Consider the following 13,434-nt stretch of genomic DNA (forward strand, 5'->3'; position numbering starts at 1 on the left):
GCAAAAAGGTGAAGATGCCAACGACACATGGTTTTCCCAAGTGGTCACCCACCTAAGTACTAGCCATGCCCGATGTTGCTTAACTTCGGTGATCGGACGAGAACCGGTGTTTTCAACATGGTATGGTCGTTGACAACCATACCCGCCGCTAACACGCAACATAAACCAACGTCACACCGCCGTCTAACGTTCAAATCTAATGTGGAATTCATCTTTTCTGCAGCCTCCACAAGTCACAGGGCTCAAGCTACAGTGCTTTTCACACAAATAAATGCACCTTCAAGAGTGATGTTTGTATAAAAAGTATGTTCGACCACAGTTCCCCCACTCCAACATATGCTACGAAGGGCTATAAATAGAACAACATCGCCCTTCCAGGGAAGCGTTAGAAGGAGGAACAATTCATCCAAAAGGAACTTTTTCACAGCGTACTGGGATGACCACAAGGACGATGGATACATTCCATGTCGCCAAACGCATCCCCGATGAGGCTGAGAAAAGCAAAAAGGTGAAGATGCCAACGACACATGGTTTTCCCAAGTGGTCACCCACCTAAGTACTAGCCATGCCCGATGTTGCTTAACTTCGGTGATCGGACGAGAACCGGTGTTTTCAACATGGTATGGTCGTTGACAACCATACCCGCCGCTAACACGCAACATAAACCAACGTCACACCGCCGTCTAACGTTCAAATCTAATGTGGAATTCATCTTTTCTGCAGCCTCCACAAGTCACAGGGCTCAAGCTACAGTGCTTTTCACACAAATAAATGCACCTTCAAGAGTGATGTTTGTATAAAAAGTATGTTCGACCACAGTTCCCCCACTCCAACATATGCTACGAAGGGCTATAAATAGAACAACATCGCCCTTCCAGGGAAGCGTTAGAAGGAGGAACAATTCATCCAAAAGGAACTTTTTCACAGCGTACTGGGATGACCACAAGGACGATGGATACATTCCATGTCGCCAAACGCATCCCCGATGAGGCTGAGAAAAGCAAAAAGGTGAAGATGCCAACGACACATGGTTTTCCCAAGTGGTCACCCACCTAAGTACTAGCCATGCCCGATGTTGCTTAACTTCGGTGATCGGACGAGAACCGGTGTTTTCAACATGGTATGGTCGTTGACAACCATACCCGCCGCTAACACGCAACATAAACCAACGTCACACCGCCGTCTAACGTTCAAATCTAATGTGGAATTCATCTTTTCTGCAGCCTCCACAAGTCACAGGGCTCAAGCTACAGTGCTTTTCACACAAATAAATGCACCTTCAAGAGTGATGTTTGTATAAAAAGTATGTTCGACCACAGTTCCCCCACTCCAACATATGCTACGAAGGGCTATAAATAGAACAACATCGCCCTTCCAGGGAAGCGTTAGAAGGAGGAACAATTCATCCAAAAGGAACTTTTTCACAGCGTACTGGGATGACCACAAGGACGATGGATACATTCCATGTCGCCAAACGCATCCCCGATGAGGCTGAGAAAAGCAAAAAGGTGAAGATGCCAACGACACATGGTTTTCCCAAGTGGTCACCCACCTAAGTACTAGCCATGCCCGATGTTGCTTAACTTCGGTGATCGGACGAGAACCGGTGTTTTCAACATGGTATGGTCGTTGACAACCATACCCGCCGCTAACACGCAACATAAACCAACGTCACACCGCCGTCTAACGTTCAAATCTAATGTGGAATTCATCTTTTCTGCAGCCTCCACAAGTCACAGGGCTCAAGCTACAGTGCTTTTCACACAAATAAATGCACCTTCAAGAGTGATGTTTGTATAAAAAGTATGTTCGACCACAGTTCCCCCACTCCAACATATGCTACGAAGGGCTATAAATAGAACAACATCGCCCTTCCAGGGAAGCGTTAGAAGGAGGAACAATTCATCCAAAAGGAACTTTTTCACAGCGTACTGGGATGACCACAAGGACGATGGATACATTCCATGCGCCAAACACATCCCCGATGAGGCTGAGAAAAGCAAAAAGGTGAAGATGCCAACGACACATGGTTTTCCCAAGTGGTCACCCACCTAAGTACTAGCCATGCCCGATGTTGCTTAACTTCGGTGATCGGACGAGAACCGGTGTTTTCAACATGGTATGGTCGTTGACAACCATACCCGCCGCTAACACGCAACATAAACCAACGTCACACCGCCGTCTAACGTTCAAATCTAATGTGGAATTCATCTTTTCTGCAGCCTCCACAAGTCACAGGGCTCAAGCTACAGTGCTTTTCACACAAATAAATGCACCTTCAAGAGTGATGTTTGTATAAAAAGTATGTTCGACCACAGTTCCCCCACTCCAACATATGCTACGAAGGGCTATAAATAGAACAACATCGCCCTTCCAGGGAAGCGTTAGAAGGAGGAACAATTCATCCAAAAGGAACTTTTTCACAGCGTACTGGGATGACCACAAGGACGATGGATACATTCCATGTCGCCAAACGCATCCCCGATGAGGCTGAGAAAAGCAAAAAGGTGAAGATGCCAACGACACATGGTTTTCCCAAGTGGTCACCCACCTAAGTACTAGCCATGCCCGATGTTGCTTAACTTCGGTGATCGGACGAGAACCGGTGTTTTCAACATGGTATGGTCGTTGACAACCATACCCGCCGCTAACACGCAACATAAACCAACGTCACACCGCCGTCTAACGTTCAAATCTAATGTGGAATTCATCTTTTCTGCAGCCTCCACAAGTCACAGGGCTCAAGCTACAGTGCTTTTCACACAAATAAATGCACCTTCAAGAGTGATGTTTGTATAAAAAGTATGTTCGACCACAGTTCCCCCACTCCAACATATGCTACGAAGGGCTATAAATAGAACAACATCGCCCTTCCAGGGAAGCGTTAGAAGGAGGAACAATTCATCCAAAAGGAACTTTTTCACAGCGTACTGGGATGACCACAAGGACGATGGATACATTCCATGTCGCCAAACGCATCCCCGATGAGGCTGAGAAAAGCAAAAAGGTGAAGATGCCAACGACACATGGTTTTCCCAAGTGGTCACCCACCTAAGTACTAGCCATGCCCGATGTTGCTTAACTTCGGTGATCGGACGAGAACCGGTGTTTTCAACATGGTATGGTCGTTGACAACCATACCCGCCGCTAACACGCAACATAAACCAACGTCACACCGCCGTCTAACGTTCAAATCTAATGTGGAATTCATCTTTTCTGCAGCCTCCACAAGTCACAGGGCTCAAGCTACAGTGCTTTTCACACAAATAAATGCACCTTCAAGAGTGATGTTTGTATAAAAAGTATGTTCGACCACAGTTCCCCCACTCCAACATATGCTACGAAGGGCTATAAATAGAACAACATCGCCCTTCCAGGGAAGCGTTAGAAGGAGGAACAATTCATCCAAAAGGAACTTTTTCACAGCGTACTGGGATGACCACAAGGACGATGGATACATTCCATGTCGCCAAACGCATCCCCGATGAGGCTGAGAAAAGCAAAAAGGTGAAGATGCCAACGACACATGGTTTTCCCAAGTGGTCACCCACCTAAGTACTAGCCATGCCCGATGTTGCTTAACTTCGGTGATCGGACGAGAACCGGTGTTTTCAACATGGTATGGTCGTTGACAACCATACCCGCCGCTAACACGCAACATAAACCAACGTCACACCGCCGTCTAACGTTCAAATCTAATGTGGAATTCATCTTTTCTGCAGCCTCCACAAGTCACAGGGCTCAAGCTACAGTGCTTTTCACACAAATAAATGCACCTTCAAGAGTGATGTTTGTATAAAAAGTATGTTCGACCACAGTTCCCCCACTCCAACATATGCTACGAAGGGCTATAAATAGAACAACATCGCCCTTCCAGGGAAGCGTTAGAAGGAGGAACAATTCATCCAAAAGGAACTTTTTCACAGCGTACTGGGATGACCACAAGGACGATGGATACATTCCATGTCGCCAAACGCATCCCCGATGAGGCTGAGAAAAGCAAAAAGGTGAAGATGCCAACGACACATGGTTTTCCCAAGTGGTCACCCACCTAAGTACTAGCCATGCCCGATGTTGCTTAACTTCGGTGATCGGACGAGAACCGGTGTTTTCAACATGGTATGGTCGTTGACAACCATACCCGCCGCTAACACGCAACATAAACCAACGTCACACCGCCGTCTAACGTTCAAATCTAATGTGGAATTCATCTTTTCTGCAGCCTCCACAAGTCACAGGGCTCAAGCTACAGTGCTTTTCACACAAATAAATGCACCTTCAAGAGTGATGTTTGTATAAAAAGTATGTTCGACCACAGTTCCCCCACTCCAACATATGCTACGAAGGGCTATAAATAGAACAACATCGCCCTTCCAGGGAAGCGTTAGAAGGAGGAACAATTCATCCAAAAGGAACTTTTTCACAGCGTACTGGGATGACCACAAGGACGATGGATACATTCCATGTCGCCAAACGCATCCCCGATGAGGCTGAGAAAAGCAAAAAGGTGAAGATGCCAACGACACATGGTTTTCCCAAGTGGTCACCCACCTAAGTACTAGCCATGCCCGATGTTGCTTAACTTCGGTGATCGGACGAGAACCGGTGTTTTCAACATGGTATGGTCGTTGACAACCATACCCGCCGCTAACACGCAACATAAACCAACGTCACACCGCCGTCTAACGTTCAAATCTAATGTGGAATTCATCTTTTCTGCAGCCTCCACAAGTCACAGGGCTCAAGCTACAGTGCTTTTCACACAAATAAATGCACCTTCAAGAGTGATGTTTGTATAAAAAGTATGTTCGACCACAGTTCCCCCACTCCAACATATGCTACGAAGGGCTATAAATAGAACAACATCGCCCTTCCAGGGAAGCGTTAGAAGGAGGAACAATTCATCCAAAAGGAACTTTTTCACAGCGTACTGGGATGACCACAAGGACGATGGATACATTCCATGTCGCCAAACGCATCCCCGATGAGGCTGAGAAAAGCAAAAAGGTGAAGATGCCAACGACACATGGTTTTCCCAAGTGGTCACCCACCTAAGTACTAGCCATGCCCGATGTTGCTTAACTTCGGTGATCGGACGAGAACCGGTGTTTTCAACATGGTATGGTCGTTGACAACCATACCCGCCGCTAACACGCAACATAAACCAACGTCACACCGCCGTCTAACGTTCAAATCTAATGTGGAATTCATCTTTTCTGCAGCCTCCACAAGTCACAGGGCTCAAGCTACAGTGCTTTTCACACAAATAAATGCACCTTCAAGAGTGATGTTTGTATAAAAAGTATGTTCGACCACAGTTCCCCCACTCCAACATATGCTACGAAGGGCTATAAATAGAACAACATCGCCCTTCCAGGGAAGCGTTAGAAGGAGGAACAATTCATCCAAAAGGAACTTTTTCACAGCGTACTGGGATGACCACAAGGACGATGGATACATTCCATGCGCCAAACGCATCCCCGATGAGGCTGAGAAAAGCAAAAAGGTGAAGATGCCAACGACACATGGTTTTCCCAAGTGGTCACCCACCTAAGTACTAGCCATGCCCGATGTTGCTTAACTTCGGTGATCGGACGAGAACCGGTGTTTTCAACATGGTATGGTCGTTGACAACCATACCCGCCGCTAACACGCAACATAAACCAACGTCACACCGCCGTCTAACGTTCAAATCTAATGTGGAATTCATCTTTTCTGCAGCCTCCACAAGTCACAGGGCTCAAGCTACAGTGCTTTTCACACAAATAAATGCACCTTCAAGAGTGATGTTTGTATAAAAAGTATGTTCGACCACAGTTCCCCCACTCCAACATATGCTACGAAGGGCTATAAATAGAACAACATCGCCCTTCCAGGGAAGCGTTAGAAGGAGGAACAATTCATCCAAAAGGAACTTTTTCACAGCGTACTGGGATGACCACAAGGACGATGGATACATTCCATGTCGCCAAACGCATCCCCGATGAGGCTGAGAAAAGCAAAAAGGTGAAGATGCCAACGACACATGGTTTTCCCAAGTGGTCACCCACCTAAGTACTAGCCATGCCCGATGTTGCTTAACTTCGGTGATCGGACGAGAACCGGTGTTTTCAACATGGTATGGTCGTTGACAACCATACCCGCCGCTAACACGCAACATAAACCAACGTCACACCGCCGTCTAACGTTCAAATCTAATGTGGAATTCATCTTTTCTGCAGCCTCCACAAGTCACAGGGCTCAAGCTACAGTGCTTTTCACACAAATAAATGCACCTTCAAGAGTGATGTTTGTATAAAAAGTATGTTCGACCACAGTTCCCCCACTCCAACATATGCTACGAAGGGCTATAAATAGAACAACATCGCCCTTCCAGGGAAGCGTTAGAAGGAGGAACAATTCATCCAAAAGGAACTTTTTCACAGCGTACTGGGATGACCACAAGGACGATGGATACATTCCATGTCGCCAAACGCATCCCCGATGAGGCTGAGAAAAGCAAAAAGGTGAAGATGCCAACGACACATGGTTTTCCCAAGTGGTCACCCACCTAAGTACTAGCCATGCCCGATGTTGCTTAACTTCGGTGATCGGACGAGAACCGGTGTTTTCAACATGGTATGGTCGTTGACAACCATACCCGCCGCTAACACGCAACATAAACCAACGTCACACCGCCGTCTAACGTTCAAATCTAATGTGGAATTCATCTTTTCTGCAGCCTCCACAAGTCACAGGGCTCAAGCTACAGTGCTTTTCACACAAATAAATGCACCTTCAAGAGTGATGTTTGTATAAAAAGTATGTTCGACCACAGTTCCCCCACTCCAACATATGCTACGAAGGGCTATAAATAGAACAACATCGCCCTTCCAGGGAAGCGTTAGAAGGAGGAACAATTCATCCAAAAGGAACTTTTTCACAGCGTACTGGGATGACCACAAGGACGATGGATACATTCCATGTCGCCAAACGCATCCCCGATGAGGCTGAGAAAAGCAAAAAGGTGAAGATGCCAACGACACATGGTTTTCCCAAGTGGTCACCCACCTAAGTACTAGCCATGCCCGATGTTGCTTAACTTCGGTGATCGGACGAGAACCGGTGTTTTCAACATGGTATGGTCGTTGACAACCATACCCGCCGCTAACACGCAACATAAACCAACGTCACACCGCCGTCTAACGTTCAAATCTAATGTGGAATTCATCTTTTCTGCAGCCTCCACAAGTCACAGGGCTCAAGCTACAGTGCTTTTCACACAAATAAATGCACCTTCAAGAGTGATGTTTGTATAAAAAGTATGTTCGACCACAGTTCCCCCACTCCAACATATGCTACGAAGGGCTATAAATAGAACAACATCGCCCTTCCAGGGAAGCGTTAGAAGGAGGAACAATTCATCCAAAAGGAACTTTTTCACAGCGTACTGGGATGACCACAAGGACGATGGATACATTCCATGTCGCCAAACGCATCCCCGATGAGGCTGAGAAAAGCAAAAAGGTGAAGATGCCAACGACACATGGTTTTCCCAAGTGGTCACCCACCTAAGTACTAGCCATGCCCGATGTTGCTTAACTTCGGTGATCGGACGAGAACCGGTGTTTTCAACATGGTATGGTCGTTGACAACCATACCCGCCGCTAACACGCAACATAAACCAACGTCACACCGCCGTCTAACGTTCAAATCTAATGTGGAATTCATCTTTTCTGCAGCCTCCACAAGTCACAGGGCACAAGCTACAGTGCTTTTCACACAAATAAATGCACCTTCAAGAGTGATGTTTGTATAAAAAGTATGTTCGACCACAGTTCCCCCACTCCAACATATGCTACGAAGGGCTATAAATAGAACAACATCGCCCTTCCAGGGAAGCGTTAGAAGGAGGAACAATTCATCCAAAAGGAACTTTTTCACAGCGTACTGGGATGACCACAAGGACGATGGATACATTCCATGTCGCCAAACGCATCCCCGATGAGGCTGAGAAAAGCAAAAAGGTGAAGATGCCAACGACACATGGTTTTCCCAAGTGGTCACCCACCTAAGTACTAGCCATGCCCGATGTTGCTTAACTTCGGTGATCGGACGAGAACCGGTGTTTTCAACATGGTATGGTCGTTGACAACCATACCCGCCGCTAACACGCAACATAAACCAACGTCACACCGCCGTCTAACGTTCAAATCTAATGTGGAATTCATCTTTTCTGCAGCCTCCACAAGTCACAGGGCTCAAGCTACAGTGCTTTTCACACAAATAAATGCACCTTCAAGAGTGATGTTTGTATAAAAAGTATGTTCGACCACAGTTCCCCCACTCCAACATATGCTACGAAGGGCTATAAATAGAACAACATCGCCCTTCCAGGGAAGCGTTAGAAGGAGGAACAATTCATCCAAAAGGAACTTTTTCACAGCGTACTGGGATGACCACAAGGACGATGGATACATTCCATGTCGCCAAACGCATCCCCGATGAGGCTGAGAAAAGCAAAAAGGTGAAGATGCCAACGACACATGGTTTTCCCAAGTGGTCACCCACCTAAGTACTAGCCATGCCCGATGTTGCTTAACTTCGGTGATCGGACGAGAACCGGTGTTTTCAACATGGTATGGTCGTTGACAACCATACCCGCCGCTAACACGCAACATAAACCAACGTCACACCGCCGTCTAACGTTCAAATCTAATGTGGAATTCATCTTTTCTGCAGCCTCCACAAGTCACAGGGCTCAAGCTACAGTGCTTTTCACACAAATAAATGCACCTTCAAGAGTGATGTTTGTATAAAAAGTATGTTCGACCACAGTTCCCCCACTCCAACATATGCTACGAAGGGCTATAAATAGAACAACATCGCCCTTCCAGGGAAGCGTTAGAAGGAGGAACAATTCATCCAAAAGGAACTTTTTCACAGCGTACTGGGATGACCACAAGGACGATGGATACATTCCATGTCGCCAAACGCATCCCCGATGAGGCTGAGAAAAGCAAAAAGGTGAAGATGCCAACGACACATGGTTTTCCCAAGTGGTCACCCACCTAAGTACTAGCCATGCCCGATGTTGCTTAACTTCGGTGATCGGACGAGAACCGGTGTTTTCAACATGGTATGGTCGTTGACAACCATACCCGCCGCTAACACGCAACATAAACCAACGTCACACCGCCGTCTAACGTTCAAATCTAATGTGGAATTCATCTTTTCTGCAGCCTCCACAAGTCACAGGGCTCAAGCTACAGTGCTTTTCACACAAATAAATGCACCTTCAAGAGTGATGTTTGTATAAAAAGTATGTTCGACCACAGTTCCCCCACTCCAACATATGCTACGAAGGGCTATAAATAGAACAACATCGCCCTTCCAGGGAAGCGTTAGAAGGAGGAACAATTCATCCAAAAGGAACTTTTTCACAGCGTACTGGGATGACCACAAGGACGATGGATACATTCCATGTCGCCAAACGCATCCCCGATGAGGCTGAGAAAAGCAAAAAGGTGAAGATGCCAACGACACATGGTTTTCCCAAGTGGTCACCCACCTAAGTACTAGCCATGCCCGATGTTGCTTAACTTCGGTGATCGGACGAGAACCGGTGTTTTCAACATGGTATGGTCGTTGACAACCATACCCGCCGCTAACACGCAACATAAACCAACGTCACACCGCCGTCTAACGTTCAAATCTAATGTGGAATTCATCTTTTCTGCAGCCTCCACAAGTCACAGGGCACAAGCTACAGTGCTTTTCACACAAATAAATGCACCTTCAAGAGTGATGTTTGTATAAAAAGTATGTTCGACCACAGTTCCCCCACTCCAACATATGCTACGAAGGGCTATAAATAGAACAACATCGCCCTTCCAGGGAAGCGTTAGAAGGAGGAACAATTCATCCAAAAGGAACTTTTTCACAGCGTACTGGGATGACCACAAGGACGATGGATACATTCCATGTCGCCAAACGCATCCCCGATGAGGCTGAGAAAAGCAAAAAGGTGAAGATGCCAACGACACATGGTTTTCCCAAGTGGTCACCCACCTAAGTACTAGCCATGCCCGATGTTGCTTAACTTCGGTGATCGGACGAGAACCGGTGTTTTCAACATGGTATGGTCGTTGACAACCATACCCGCCGCTAACACGCAACATAAACCAACGTCACACCGCCGTCTAACGTTCAAATCTAATGTGGAATTCATCTTTTCTGCAGCCTCCACAAGTCACAGGGCTCAAGCTACAGTGCTTTTCACACAAATAAATGCACCTTCAAGAGTGATGTTTGTATAAAAAGTATGTTCGACCACAGTTCCCCCACTCCAACATATGCTACGAAGGGCTATAAATAGAACAACATCGCCCTTCCAGGGAAGCGTTAGAAGGAGGAACAATTCATCCAAAAGGAACTTTTTCACAGCGTACTGGGATGACCACAAGGACGATGGATACATTCCATGTCGCCAAACGCATCCCCGATGAGGCTGAGAAAAGCAAAAAGGTGAAGATGCCAACGACACATGGTTTTCCCAAGTGGTCACCCACCTAAGTACTAGCCATGCCCGATGTTGCTTAACTTCGGTGATCGGACGAGAACCGGTGTTTTCAACATGGTATGGTCGTTGACAACCATACCCGCCGCTAACACGCAACATAAACCAACGTCACACCGCCGTCTAACGTTCAAATCTAATGTGGAATTCATCTTTTCTGCAGCCTCCACAAGTCACAGGGCTCAAGCTACAGTGCTTTTCACACAAATAAATGCACCTTCAAGAGTGATGTTTGTATAAAAAGTATGTTCGACCACAGTTCCCCCACTCCAACATATGCTACGAAGGGCTATAAATAGAACAACATCGCCCTTCCAGGGAAGCGTTAGAAGGAGGAACAATTCATCCAAAAGGAACTTTTTCACAGCGTACTGGGATGACCACAAGGACGATGGATACATTCCATGTCGCCAAACGCATCCCCGATGAGGCTGAGAAAAGCAAAAAGGTGAAGATGCCAACGACACATGGTTTTCCCAAGTGGTCACCCACCTAAGTACTAGCCATGCCCGATGTTGCTTAACTTCGGTGATCGGACGAGAACCGGTGTTTTCAACATGGTATGGTCGTTGACAACCATACCCGCCGCTAACACGCAACATAAACCAACGTCACACCGCCGTCTAACGTTCAAATCTAATGTGGAATTCATCTTTTCTGCAGCCTCCACAAGTCACAGGGCTCAAGCTACAGTGCTTTTCACACAAATAAATGCACCTTCAAGAGTGATGTTTGTATAAAAAGTATGTTCGACCACAGTTCCCCCACTCCAACATATGCTACGAAGGGCTATAAATAGAACAACATCGCCCTTCCAGGGAAGCGTTAGAAGGAGGAACAATTCATCCAAAAGGAACTTTTTCACAGCGTACTGGGATGACCACAAGGACGATGGATACATTCCATGTCGCCAAACGCATCCCCGATGAGGCTGAGAAAAGCAAAAAGGTGAAGATGCCAACGACACATGGTTTTCCCAAGTGGTCACCCACCTAAGTACTAGCCATGCCCGATGTTGCTTAACTTCGGTGATCGGACGAGAACCGGTGTTTTCAACATGGTATGGTCGTTGACAACCATACCCGCCGCTAACACGCAACATAAACCAACGTCACACCGCCGTCTAACGTTCAAATCTAATGTGGAATTCATCTTTTCTGCAGCCTCCACAAGTCACAGGGCACAAGCTACAGTGCTTTTCACACAAATAAATGCACCTTCAAGAGTGATGTTTGTATAAAAAGTATGTTCGACCACAGTTCCCCCACTCCAACATATGCTACGAAGGGCTATAAATAGAACAACATCGCCCTTCCAGGGAAGCGTTAGAAGGAGGAACAATTCATCCAAAAGGAACTTTTTCACAGCGTACTGGGATGACCACAAGGACGATGGATACATTCCATGTCGCCAAACGCATCCCCGATGAGGCTGAGAAAAGCAAAAAGGTGAAGATGCCAACGACACATGGTTTTCCCAAGTGGTCACCCACCTAAGTACTAGCCATGCCCGATGTTGCTTAACTTCGGTGATCGGACGAGAACCGGTGTTTTCAACATGGTATGGTCGTTGACAACCATACCCGCCGCTAACACGCAACATAAACCAACGTCACACCGCCGTCTAACGTTCAAATCTAATGTGGAATTCATCTTTTCTGCAGCCTCCACAAGTCACAGGGCTCAAGCTACAGTGCTTTTCACACAAATAAATGCACCTTCAAGAGTGATGTTTGTATAAAAAGTATGTTCGACCACAGTTCCCCCACTCCAACATATGCTACGAAGGGCTATAAATAGAACAACATCGCCCTTCCAGGGAAGCGTTAGAAGGAGGAACAATTCATCCAAAAGGAACTTTTTCACAGCGTACTGGGATGACCACAAGGACGATGGATACATTCCATGTCGCCAAACGCATCCCCGATGAGGCTGAGAAAAGCAAAAAGGTGAAGATGCCAACGACACATGGTTTTCCCAAGTGGTCACCCACCTAAGTACTAGCCATGCCCGATGTTGCTTAACTTCGGTGATCGGACGAGAACCGGTGTTTTCAACATGGTATGGTCGTTGACAACCATACCCGCCGCTAACACGCAACATAAACCAACGTCACACCGCCGTCTAACGTTCAAATCTAATGTGGAATTCATCTTTTCTGCAGCCTCCACAAGTCACAGGGCTCAAGCTACAGTGCTTTTCACACAAATAAATGCACCTTCAAGAGTGATGTTTGTATAAAAAGTATGTTCGACCACAGTTCCCCCACTCCAACATATGCTACGAAGGGCTATAAATAGAACAACATCGCCCTTCCAGGGAAGCGTTAGAAGGAGGAACAATTCATCCAAAAGGAACTTTTTCACAGCGTACTGGGATGACCACAAGGACGATGGATACATTCCATGTCGCCAAACGCATCCCCGATGAGGCTGAGAAAAGCAAAAAGGTGAAGATGCCAACGACACATGGTTTTCCCAAGTGGTCACCCACCTAAGTACTAGCCATGCCCGATGTTGCTTAACTTCGGTGATCGGACGAGAACCGGTGTTTTCAACATGGTATGGTCGTTGACAACCATACCCGCCGCTAACACGCAACATAAACCAACGTCACACCGCCGTCTAACGTTCAAATCTAATGTGGAATTCATCTTTTCTGCAGCCTCCACAAGTCACAGGGCACAAGCTACAGTGCTTTTCACACAAATAAATGCACCTTCAAGAGTGATGTTTGTATAAAAAGTATGTTCGACCACAGTTCCCCCACTCCAACATATGCTACGAAGGGCTATAAATAGAACAACATCGCCCTTCCAGGGAAGCGTTAGAAGGAGGAACAATTCATCCAAAAGGAACTTTTTCACAGCGTACTGGG

The 13,434-nt window shown here is 46.6% G+C and overlaps 27 non-coding genes across 27 annotated transcripts; all 27 read right to left on the reverse strand.

The window, feature by feature from the left end:
• Nucleotides 1–15: 15 nt before the first annotated feature.
• On the reverse strand, nucleotides 16–134 carry LOC121594993. Its single transcript, XR_006005096.1, has one exon. It is a non-coding gene; the product is annotated as a 5S ribosomal RNA (ribosomal RNA).
• Nucleotides 135–515: 381 nt separating this feature from the next.
• Nucleotides 516–634, reverse strand: LOC121594994. Its single transcript, XR_006005097.1, has one exon. It is a non-coding gene; the product is annotated as a 5S ribosomal RNA (ribosomal RNA).
• Nucleotides 635–1,015: 381 nt separating this feature from the next.
• On the reverse strand, nucleotides 1,016–1,134 carry LOC121594995. Its single transcript, XR_006005098.1, has one exon. It is a non-coding gene; the product is annotated as a 5S ribosomal RNA (ribosomal RNA).
• Nucleotides 1,135–1,515: 381 nt separating this feature from the next.
• Nucleotides 1,516–1,634, reverse strand: LOC121594996. Its single transcript, XR_006005099.1, has one exon. It is a non-coding gene; the product is annotated as a 5S ribosomal RNA (ribosomal RNA).
• A 380-nt stretch (nucleotides 1,635–2,014) lies between these two features.
• LOC121594997 lies at nucleotides 2,015–2,133 on the reverse strand. The gene has a single exon (XR_006005100.1). It is a non-coding gene; the product is annotated as a 5S ribosomal RNA (ribosomal RNA).
• A 381-nt stretch (nucleotides 2,134–2,514) lies between these two features.
• Nucleotides 2,515–2,633, reverse strand: LOC121594998. The gene has a single exon (XR_006005101.1). It is a non-coding gene; the product is annotated as a 5S ribosomal RNA (ribosomal RNA).
• Nucleotides 2,634–3,014: 381 nt separating this feature from the next.
• On the reverse strand, nucleotides 3,015–3,133 carry LOC121594999. The gene has a single exon (XR_006005102.1). It is a non-coding gene; the product is annotated as a 5S ribosomal RNA (ribosomal RNA).
• Nucleotides 3,134–3,514: 381 nt separating this feature from the next.
• LOC121595002 lies at nucleotides 3,515–3,633 on the reverse strand. The gene has a single exon (XR_006005104.1). It is a non-coding gene; the product is annotated as a 5S ribosomal RNA (ribosomal RNA).
• A 381-nt stretch (nucleotides 3,634–4,014) lies between these two features.
• LOC121595003 lies at nucleotides 4,015–4,133 on the reverse strand. Its single transcript, XR_006005105.1, has one exon. It is a non-coding gene; the product is annotated as a 5S ribosomal RNA (ribosomal RNA).
• Nucleotides 4,134–4,514: 381 nt separating this feature from the next.
• On the reverse strand, nucleotides 4,515–4,633 carry LOC121595004. The gene has a single exon (XR_006005106.1). It is a non-coding gene; the product is annotated as a 5S ribosomal RNA (ribosomal RNA).
• Nucleotides 4,634–5,014: 381 nt separating this feature from the next.
• Nucleotides 5,015–5,133, reverse strand: LOC121595005. The gene has a single exon (XR_006005107.1). It is a non-coding gene; the product is annotated as a 5S ribosomal RNA (ribosomal RNA).
• A 380-nt stretch (nucleotides 5,134–5,513) lies between these two features.
• LOC121595006 lies at nucleotides 5,514–5,632 on the reverse strand. Its single transcript, XR_006005108.1, has one exon. It is a non-coding gene; the product is annotated as a 5S ribosomal RNA (ribosomal RNA).
• A 381-nt stretch (nucleotides 5,633–6,013) lies between these two features.
• Nucleotides 6,014–6,132, reverse strand: LOC121595007. Its single transcript, XR_006005109.1, has one exon. It is a non-coding gene; the product is annotated as a 5S ribosomal RNA (ribosomal RNA).
• A 381-nt stretch (nucleotides 6,133–6,513) lies between these two features.
• Nucleotides 6,514–6,632, reverse strand: LOC121595008. The gene has a single exon (XR_006005110.1). It is a non-coding gene; the product is annotated as a 5S ribosomal RNA (ribosomal RNA).
• Nucleotides 6,633–7,013: 381 nt separating this feature from the next.
• LOC121595009 lies at nucleotides 7,014–7,132 on the reverse strand. Its single transcript, XR_006005111.1, has one exon. It is a non-coding gene; the product is annotated as a 5S ribosomal RNA (ribosomal RNA).
• Nucleotides 7,133–7,513: 381 nt separating this feature from the next.
• Nucleotides 7,514–7,632, reverse strand: LOC121595010. The gene has a single exon (XR_006005112.1). It is a non-coding gene; the product is annotated as a 5S ribosomal RNA (ribosomal RNA).
• Nucleotides 7,633–8,013: 381 nt separating this feature from the next.
• Nucleotides 8,014–8,132, reverse strand: LOC121595011. The gene has a single exon (XR_006005113.1). It is a non-coding gene; the product is annotated as a 5S ribosomal RNA (ribosomal RNA).
• A 381-nt stretch (nucleotides 8,133–8,513) lies between these two features.
• On the reverse strand, nucleotides 8,514–8,632 carry LOC121595013. The gene has a single exon (XR_006005115.1). It is a non-coding gene; the product is annotated as a 5S ribosomal RNA (ribosomal RNA).
• A 381-nt stretch (nucleotides 8,633–9,013) lies between these two features.
• LOC121595014 lies at nucleotides 9,014–9,132 on the reverse strand. Its single transcript, XR_006005116.1, has one exon. It is a non-coding gene; the product is annotated as a 5S ribosomal RNA (ribosomal RNA).
• A 381-nt stretch (nucleotides 9,133–9,513) lies between these two features.
• LOC121595015 lies at nucleotides 9,514–9,632 on the reverse strand. Its single transcript, XR_006005117.1, has one exon. It is a non-coding gene; the product is annotated as a 5S ribosomal RNA (ribosomal RNA).
• Nucleotides 9,633–10,013: 381 nt separating this feature from the next.
• Nucleotides 10,014–10,132, reverse strand: LOC121595016. Its single transcript, XR_006005118.1, has one exon. It is a non-coding gene; the product is annotated as a 5S ribosomal RNA (ribosomal RNA).
• Nucleotides 10,133–10,513: 381 nt separating this feature from the next.
• Nucleotides 10,514–10,632, reverse strand: LOC121595018. Its single transcript, XR_006005119.1, has one exon. It is a non-coding gene; the product is annotated as a 5S ribosomal RNA (ribosomal RNA).
• A 381-nt stretch (nucleotides 10,633–11,013) lies between these two features.
• LOC121595019 lies at nucleotides 11,014–11,132 on the reverse strand. Its single transcript, XR_006005120.1, has one exon. It is a non-coding gene; the product is annotated as a 5S ribosomal RNA (ribosomal RNA).
• Nucleotides 11,133–11,513: 381 nt separating this feature from the next.
• On the reverse strand, nucleotides 11,514–11,632 carry LOC121595020. The gene has a single exon (XR_006005121.1). It is a non-coding gene; the product is annotated as a 5S ribosomal RNA (ribosomal RNA).
• A 381-nt stretch (nucleotides 11,633–12,013) lies between these two features.
• On the reverse strand, nucleotides 12,014–12,132 carry LOC121595021. The gene has a single exon (XR_006005122.1). It is a non-coding gene; the product is annotated as a 5S ribosomal RNA (ribosomal RNA).
• Nucleotides 12,133–12,513: 381 nt separating this feature from the next.
• LOC121595022 lies at nucleotides 12,514–12,632 on the reverse strand. The gene has a single exon (XR_006005123.1). It is a non-coding gene; the product is annotated as a 5S ribosomal RNA (ribosomal RNA).
• Nucleotides 12,633–13,013: 381 nt separating this feature from the next.
• Nucleotides 13,014–13,132, reverse strand: LOC121595023. Its single transcript, XR_006005124.1, has one exon. It is a non-coding gene; the product is annotated as a 5S ribosomal RNA (ribosomal RNA).
• Nucleotides 13,133–13,434: the final 302 nt, after the last annotated feature.

The sequence above is a fragment of the Anopheles merus genome, chromosome 2L (assembly GCF_017562075.2).
Source record: "Anopheles merus strain MAF chromosome 2L, AmerM5.1, whole genome shotgun sequence".
NCBI classification, from domain to species: Eukaryota; Metazoa; Arthropoda; class Insecta; order Diptera; family Culicidae; genus Anopheles; species Anopheles merus.